This window comes from Phyllostomus hastatus, unplaced genomic scaffold (assembly GCF_019186645.2).
Source record: "Phyllostomus hastatus isolate PE091 unplaced genomic scaffold, TTU_PhHast_1.1 phas_contig_196, whole genome shotgun sequence".
Lineage (NCBI taxonomy): Eukaryota > Metazoa > Chordata > Mammalia > Chiroptera > Phyllostomidae > Phyllostomus > Phyllostomus hastatus.
Window position 1 is genome coordinate 28,004,234 of NW_025333709.1, and position 9,125 is coordinate 28,013,358.

Genomic DNA, 9,125 nt, shown 5'->3' on the forward strand with positions numbered 1-9,125 from the left:
AAGTCAAGTAACGTTTTATAGTTGCATTCATACCAGTCTAGTCCTTTCTGACACAACATGTAATACAATTTTTAGACATGTTTTTACACATTAATATTCAGCTAATATATATGTGTCATGCTCATACTCACCAGAATGTAATTTAATTAAAGGGAGAAGCTCTGTCTATATAATCATTCTAGTTGTCCAATGCCAGCCACATTTGTTGGACACATTAACTGCACAATACACATTTTTAAAATGGATTCATGAATGGATGAGTGGTTACAAAATGTGATTGGAATCCATTTAACCTCATCTACCAAACCTTTTATATTCTTTTAAGACTATCTTTAAAAACAGCCAACTTATTCTTTTCAGGCTTAAGGCAAAGGAACGCATAACTAAGTGATATTGAAGAGCCACTTAAGTTGCACTGCAGTAATGTTCACTGTTGTTTTCTTACTAAGTAAAAGACCCTCATTTTCTGTTTGATTTTCTTGGAGCAGGTTGAGAACAGGGAAAAAGGAAGGAAGAACAAATCTTCTATATTTTAATATTTTAGTTTAATATACAAACAGTGAATATGCACAACATACAGTAGTTATTTAATATGTTATATTCATCTTGGGATTATTTAAATAAAACTACTAAAAAGATGATTTATATAACAAAAATTATTAACATGACTATGAAGAAAACTAAAAATCAGGTACTGGTAGTAAAAAAAAATTGATTAGTGGCCCTCAGTTATTTTATTGATTTATTTATTTTTAATTTATTGTTGTTCAGTTATAGTCCTCCCATCTTTTTCCCCATTGCTCCCTCCATTCCATAACCCCCATTCACACAGTCAATTGCTCTGTTTTGTCCTTGCCCATGAGTCCTCCATTCGTGTTCCTTTGTTTGCTTTGTTGATTAGGTTCCACTTATAGGTGAGATCATATGGTATATTTGTCTTTCACCACCTGGCTTATTTCACTTGGCATAATGCTCTCCAGTTCCATCCATGCTGTCACAAAGGGTAGGAGTGAGTTCTTTCTTTCTGCTGCATAGTATTCCATTGTGTAAGTGTACCACAGTTTTTTGTTTTTGTCTTTTATGGTTTTTTAAAATTTTTTACTTTAATAATATTTTATCAAACCCAATAGATTCAAAACACTGTCCTTTCATCATATGGCAATATCAAAAATTTTAATGAAATATTTTACAATCTTTGTCAGCCTTTGAATATTTTTCTATACTATAACATATCTCAAATCCAACTTGCCACGTTTCAAGCATTCTGTAGCCAATGAGGCTGGCTGGTGGCTGCTATGTTGGGTAGCACAGCTCTATACACTTTCTACCTTGCTTTCGTTTTTGCTTAAATTGCATCTTAAAATAAAGTATTTCCTCATGTCATAAAATATCTTTTTTTCACATTTTTATTGTTCAAAAACAGTTGTCTCCATTCTCCCCCCTACTTACCCAACCCCAGCCATCCTCACTCCCCACCCTTGATTCAACCCCCCTTTAGTTTTGTCCAGGATCCACTCATTTACTTATGGGCACTTAGGTTGCTTCTAGCACTTGGCTTTTGTAAATTGTGCTGCTATGCACATTGGAGTGCATAGGTTCTTTTGCATTGGTGAATCAGGATTCTTAGGGTATAGTCCCAGCAATGGGATCACTGGATTGAAAGGCAGTTCCATCCTTAATCTTTTGAAGAAATGCCATACTGTTTTCCACAGTGACTGCACCAGTCTGCATTCCCACTAACAGTGGACTAGGGTTCCCTTTTCTCCACAATCTCGCCAGAACTTGTTGTTTGTTGATTTATTGATGATTGCAATTCTGACCGATGTTTAGTGGTGTCTCATTGTGGTTTTAACTTGCATCTCTCTGATGGCTAGTAATGCTGAGCATTTTTTTCATGTCTCTATGGGCCCTCAGTATGTCCTCCTTGGAGACACGTCTGTTGAGGTCCTTTGGCCATTTTTTAATTGGATTGTTTGTCTTCCTGGTGTGGAAGTTCTGGCAATAGATTCTTTATAAGTTCTTTATAGATTTTGGAGATCAAACCCTTGTCTGAATTATCATTGACAAATGTGTTTTCCCATATGGTTGGTCCCCTTTCCATTTTGATGATGTTTTCTTTAGCTGTGCAGAAGATTCTTAACTTGATATAGTCCCATTTATTTTATTCTTTCTTTTATATCTCTTGCCCTAGAGGTGAAAATATTGCTGCATGAAATATCTGAAATTTTCCTGCCTAAGTTTTCCTCTAGAACTTTTATGGTGTCATGACTTATATTTAAGTCTTTTATATATCTTGAGTTAATGTTGTATATGGTATAAGTTGGTGGTCGAGTTTCAGTTATTTGCATGTACTTGTCTAGAACTCCAAACATCCATTTATTGAATAGGCCATTTTTGCTTCATTTTCCAAGCAATTATTTAAAAAATAACAATAATTAACAACCAGCCAAATTCCTTAATTTTAGCTACTCATTAAATTGTTTCTGTTATTAACTCAAACTAAGAAGTACACTGGAAATTCTCTTCAAAATATACATTTTGATCACTGTCACTTTAAAGGAACAATTAAAAGAAAAAAGAAAGCACAGTTGGCTGAAATTTGATAAAGTAATTAAAAACAACATTGGAAGACTATTTCTACTCTCACACAGAGAATCAACATTTTGGTTGTTTTATATTTAAATACATATTCACAAATAAAATAGGATGACTATAGATGTAAAATGAGACAACTCACTGGATACATTTTGTAGTTGCTGAAATGTGATTATAAGTCTCTATTTGATGTCACTTTCATACCAAAAGTCACTATGTACAGATATGAAAACTTTTCCATAGCATGTGTTGTCAGCTCTCTGTCCAGATTCCCACAGCCAACATGCAGCTTTAAGGTTTGAATCTTATGTACACCTACTGCTTCCCACCTTAGCCATTTTATTCTTTCTTCATGAAAGCTTTCTATAAAAGGACTGGCTTTTAAGATTTCTGTAGTAAAGATAGATTGATAATTTTATTTTGTTCATGACATGGTACCAAAGATGTTTTTTGCTAACCTATTTACTCAAATATATACAGCTTTCTGGTGAGGATGCCAAGTTGAAATACAAAACCTGAATTAGACTGGTGAGGCTGATGTACTAGAAGGTGAGGATAACAGGGAAAGGACGTTCTGGGAATAGGGTAAGTTGAGGCCAGTGAGATTTATAAAAAACACAGACATTAATATAAAGTGTAAATATAATAAAGGTCAAATCAAAAACCATTTGGCATAGCATTTTAAAAACAGAAAGCATGCTTTAAAAAAGCATTGACTTGCATTTTATAATACTGTCTCAGCAGGATACCTGCTGGAGGCAAAAGAACAAGACTGGAGACAGAAAAAGCAGGTAAGGGGCACTTCTCACGATGCAGGTGAGAGTTTGAAATTCAGCCATTAGAAGTGGGTTGCAAAGGGATTGAAACCTTTGTAAGATAAGATACATCAGTAGTAGTTGTGGATCATTTTACCTCGTTGAGATGTATTTCAGAATAAGAATGAAGACTATACTTGCAGGGTCATTTCTATAGTTTGTTACTAGAGAAATTTTTCTGAATGTGTAGAGCACCCGAAACCACTAGGAGGAGATGGAGTGTTTTCTCCGAAGCGTGAAGCCTGCTCTTGGTGTTGCTTTGGTAACTGCCATTTGCCACTAATGATCGTTTTCTCTCTCCTTGGAGAGAGTAAGAGGAAGAGAACATTGTCTGAGTGGGGAAAAAAAATAACTCCCCATTTTTGGCTCAGGTCCTTAGGTGCCTGGTGAGACAAATGTAAGTGGAAGAATAGAAATATAATTTCATTGCATGTTGCATTGTAATTGTTTACCAAAATTTAGACATACATGCAGGATAAAGAAGACATCTCTTCTTTGGTTTCTAGAGTCATACTTTTATAGGCACATTGGGTATAATATTTGGAATGACCAAATTCTGCCCTGAGTAAAAATAAACAAACATAAAACTATACCTCAGAAATTTGACTAAGAGTGGTGAACACACAATACAGTGTACAGATGATGTGTTGCAGAACTGTGCACCTGTAACCTCTATAATTTTGTTAACCAGTGTCACCCAATAAATTCAGTAAAAAGAAAAAATGCTATATACCTCAGAAGGACCAAGAAACTTTTTCATACACTTACTCTTTTCAAGTGTATTGCATTTATACTTATAACACTGTATTTTTATTTTAATTAAGTACAGTACATAATATTTATTTATTTGTTTATCCTGTCTTAAAACAACTTAAGATATATCATAGAAGTATTATAAAATGGTAACTGAGACTAAGCCAAGGGAGAAAAGGGAAAAGCAAATAAAGTATGCAAAGAAATTTGGAGAAAATAGAATTATGCCTCAGTATCTCTATGTCCCATGAGTTCTAAATTTCTCCCATTCAGATCAAGAATTTTTTCCAATTAATATTTTCTTCTTTTTCTCCATGAGGTATTTGGCTTGTTTCTATAATTTGGCACTTGCTTTTGACGACTAACACTGCTTCAGAGGAAGTTTTGAAGTCATTGCTGCAGTTTACCTCACAGAACCTTGAGTTTTATGAGGACTTTCTTATTAACTGTGTTAAGTATTCTAAAATATCTCACTGGGGGATGCAGAGTGTTTTAGCCTCCAAATATTCAGTCCTGTCCCTGCAAAAGAACAGCCTCATTATGCACCAATCTCACTGCTATCGTTAGGCCATGTGACTGCCTTAGAATTAGAATTGGAAAGTCACTTTTAAGAGATGCTTTTGTCCCACCCTATCGAACCCATAACCCAAATAAGAAAATTCCCCTTTTAGGTCTACCACATATTAGGATTTCTAAAGAGCTATCCAAAGAACTTGGTTCTGGGAGATATACAGATGCACCTTTAAAACTTCAAACTCACAGCCCTGGCTGGTGTAGCTCAGTGGATTGAGCGCGGGCTGCAAACCAAAGCATCGTAGGTTCGATTCCCAGTCAGGGTACATGCCTGGGTAGCAGGCCATGGCCCCCAGCAACCGCACATTGATGTTTCTCCCTCTCTCTCTCTCTCTCTCTCTCTCTCTCTCTCTCTCTCTCTCTCTCTCTCTCTCTCTCTCTCTCTCTCTCTCTCCCTTCCTTCCCTCTCTAAAAATAAATAAATAAAAACTTCAAACTCGAAAGCATCATTCTCCAGAGCACAATGTCACAATGACATGAAGCCAATCTGTCCAAGCCACACCTTTGTCATATAAAATAATGAAAATCATACTTAGTTTTTCTTCCTGCAGACCCCAATGCTCTACCAACATAGTGGCTGCCTAGAATTTATTGTGTGCAAAGTTATTTTTAAAAGCGGCAAAAATTAATGGGGTTACAGCATCTTATTTGAAAATACCAAACACTGTGTCATCCTTTTAAAGATTTATATTGACCACTATTATATTAAAATCTAGCAATCTCTACCTGAAGATATTGCTTGTCTTGTAACTGTCTCCAAGCAGAGATTTTTCCTTTTCCACGTCCTCCCTAGCATCAGGCCTGTATTTAGGACCAGCGTCTTCCTTCTCCTTGGTCTTGACCCTAGGTTATCCTTCCTCCCTTTTCTAGAAAGATACAGATTGGCTTTTTATCAATAGCATGCTAACCATGTCTTGTGGCTATTTCCTGAGCCACCTACAGATTATTGAGATAAACATTTTTTTCAATTCAATATCAGAAAGATGACTTTTTAAATGCTCTGCCCTCAAGTTCCTTGTTCCAAAGATGCTTTTGTCTGCCTGGCTTCAGCCACCTGTAATAATTCTGTAGTCTTGGTTATTACTAACCGCTACAACCATGCAAGCTTTTGTTTACAGTACACTGCTCCAACCAATCAAGTCACACATGCCTGGGTCTCATTTGGCCTTTTTATAAATATACTAATCTTTGGATTTAGGGCCAACTCTAATCCAGTATGACTTTATCTTAATAGGACTGCATCTTCAAAGACCTGGTTTCAAATAAAGTGGTACCAAGGGTTATGATTTCAACCTGTATGGCGGACACAGTTCAACCAATGACACCATGTTTTCTGAAGTCTTCTTGGTTTCTTCAAAAGGCACTGTGCCCATCTCTTTCCTGGTGGTCAGAGATCTGATAGGTAAGCAACAGATATCTGAGAGTCTCTGCATTCAATAGTTAGAGGCTTAGTTATTTCCATTCAAAATCATGGTCTCAACTACCAATAATGTCTTTTAATTGAGAGACATCAACTGTTGATCTTTACAGAGAATAAAGTTCTTGCCTTTCTCAGTACCAGAGTACCAGAGTGCTGGTACATTAGATATCTAACTATTTCTAGGTCATCTTTTAACCTCTCTTCTCTATTTTAGCTTACCTTTACCTGTAGAAGATTATGAATTATAGGTCATGCAAGCCTAGGATTTTTTGACTGACAGCTAACGATTTGACTTCCAGGGACTTAGCAAATCAGCAATTCAAATCTATGATATTTACTTCCAGCTTCACAAATATGCTTGTTATGTTGTTCCTGTTTGGTTATCTTTTAGCTTTTCTTTGAAATTCTTTTTAGTGTTCAAGAGGGGGGCAAAATTATATGTATGTGTTCAATCTGTCATCTTTAACTAGAAGCTACTTATTCTCCTTTTACTAGGTTTAGATCAATTCAGTGTGATTTCATCATGCTTAAAAATATAAATTCTGTTTAGTGGATAATACATATTTTGAATGATAACTATCATATTGTGATACCAAATAGAGTGCTGTTTAAAATATCAATATACACCAGTTCATTTACTCTTCAGTTCAAATATTTTAAATAAATAAATAAGTAATACCATTTTTCCTGCTAGAGAGCTTAGGAGATTGAAATCCAGTATGGTTAAGTAACAGGACCATGGAGGTTAGTTAGTCACCACAGTTTAAGGTAATTCTTATAATTTCAAATACAATATTTTTCCTTTCATATTGAATAACTGAACTATTTTAATGTCTTGTCATTTTCAGAAAACAATTCTAAATGAACACATTTTCTTTCATTGCATTAAAATGTTGTCTAAGAAAAAATTTTACACACTATTCCTCAGCAACTAATTGTATACATTTTACCCATTAGTTTTCTCTGCAGAAAAAAGTCCTGCTGCAGAACATCAAGAACCCTCATGTACAAGATTTATTTTTCTTAATTAAATGTGTGCAGCTGCATATAATTTTATCCTGTAGAGAGTTCTGAAATAATAACATAATAGCAGATATTAAAAACTATGTTTATGAATCTTAAAGTCTATCATAAAGGTGTTTGTTCTGAGTTCAATAACATGTTTGCAAAGAAGCTAATTCAGTGGAACACAGAAAACCACCCAAAGCATGTTGCATTGTATTTTCTCTTATTCTTATAGTTTCTTGTAGTATGCCATATTGTACTATTCTGTCACCCAATTTAAGTGTTTGTGCATATGGGTGTATGTGTGTGTGTGTGTGTTAAAATTCAATATTAGTACTCTCTCATATTTTATGGGTATTTTAATAAAAGTTTTCCTGTGATATCTATTTCTATCCCATGAATCCAATCAACAGTTAGTTCCTTATATAGCATGAGACTGAACATGAAGGGTCTTATGTGAATGAATCATCTAACAAAAGTTAGAAGAGGTAAGATTATTAATTTTTGCGTAAACATGGCATGGAAGTTGGTAGGAAGTAGCATAAGGTATGTGTGGCATTTCATAAATAATTTATAATGTGTCATAAAAAGAGTAAGCCAAAGCTTTTTGAAAAAAGAAAAAACCTTTACATCAGATTTTTTAGGTGAAGTAAATCTAAATTTTAGGACAAAAATAGCATGATAGTAGTACAAGTATGGTGTGCTGATAAATATGTTCAATAACATACCAAAACGTTAACAATGTCCAGTAGAAAGTGCAACAGAAAAAAAGAGACATAAAAACATTCAAGTCAGTAATTAATCTAAAAATAATACTAGCAATATGCATGCTGGATTTTCAAAGAAAACATTATTTAATCATAATATTTAATTTAAAGACATACATAAAAACCTGAAAATGAAAAGAAGTACTATGTTCACTAATTGCAACACTTTATAAAACATAGAATTGTATACTTGAAACCTATGTAATTTTATTAACCAATGTAACCTCAATTGATTCAATTTAAAAAAACTTTTATGAAAGTTGCATTTTAAAATAATTTAAAGGAAATTTATAAACCAATAACATGACAAACTCAACAGAACAGAAGACAGAGGAACAGATTTGTGTTGGGCATTCTTAGAGAACACAAATGTTTTGAGAACTCGTGGGAAACAACATTCTTCTGCGATCATCAACTTTCCATATGTAACACAGGAGAAAGTAGATTCTTACCCATATTCTTTACAAAAATCAATTCTTCATGAATTAAAACAAAATGTGTTAGAAACTTTTAAACAATTGATGAAAATAAAGAAACATATCTATTTTCATTTCTTAAAACCCAAAAAGCACAGATAATAAAAGGTGAAATGCATGTCATGTCATACTGCTATATAACTCACCCTATGTCAGACCTCCAAACTTGCTGGAGTTTGCTTGCAAAAGAAAATCAAAACTGTTTTTTTCAAGCTTTTTTCCAGCTTTGTCCTTAACTCTACTTTGAAAATTAAACATATATATATAACATGACTATACACAACATTCTTACAGTAATTCCTTCCCTAGCTGACAAACATTATGCATTTTTATCTATTGAAATCAAACAGCCATGTACTCTGCTTTAACCAACAAAATGTTTACAAAGCTAACTTATGATACACAGTATGATCTTTCACCTGCATTTATAATCACGAGAGCATGTGTCAAAATAGAGCCTCAGAAATCTGGATATATGAGGAACTACTTGAACACAGCCCCTCTATGATCTACAGTGAGTCTTAAAATATTTAGGTTGGTCCTGACTGGCATGACTTAGTTGGTTAGGTGTCATCTGCAAACTGAAGGGTTACTGGTTCGATTCTTGGTCAGGGCACATGCCTAGGCTGCAGGTTTGGCCCCCAGTCAGGGAGCATATGAAAGGTTACTAATCTTTGCTATTCTCTCATATCAATGTTTCTCTCTTCTTTCTTCCTCTCTT

General features: G+C 34.4%; 1 non-coding gene across 1 annotated transcript; it reads left to right on the plus strand.

The window, feature by feature from the left end:
* Nucleotides 1-3,537: 3,537 nt before the first annotated feature.
* On the plus strand, nucleotides 3,538-3,750 carry LOC123815983. Its single transcript, XR_006785199.1, has one exon. It is a non-coding gene; the product is annotated as a small nucleolar RNA U3 (small nucleolar RNA).
* The last annotated feature ends 5,375 nt before the right edge of the window (nucleotides 3,751-9,125 follow it).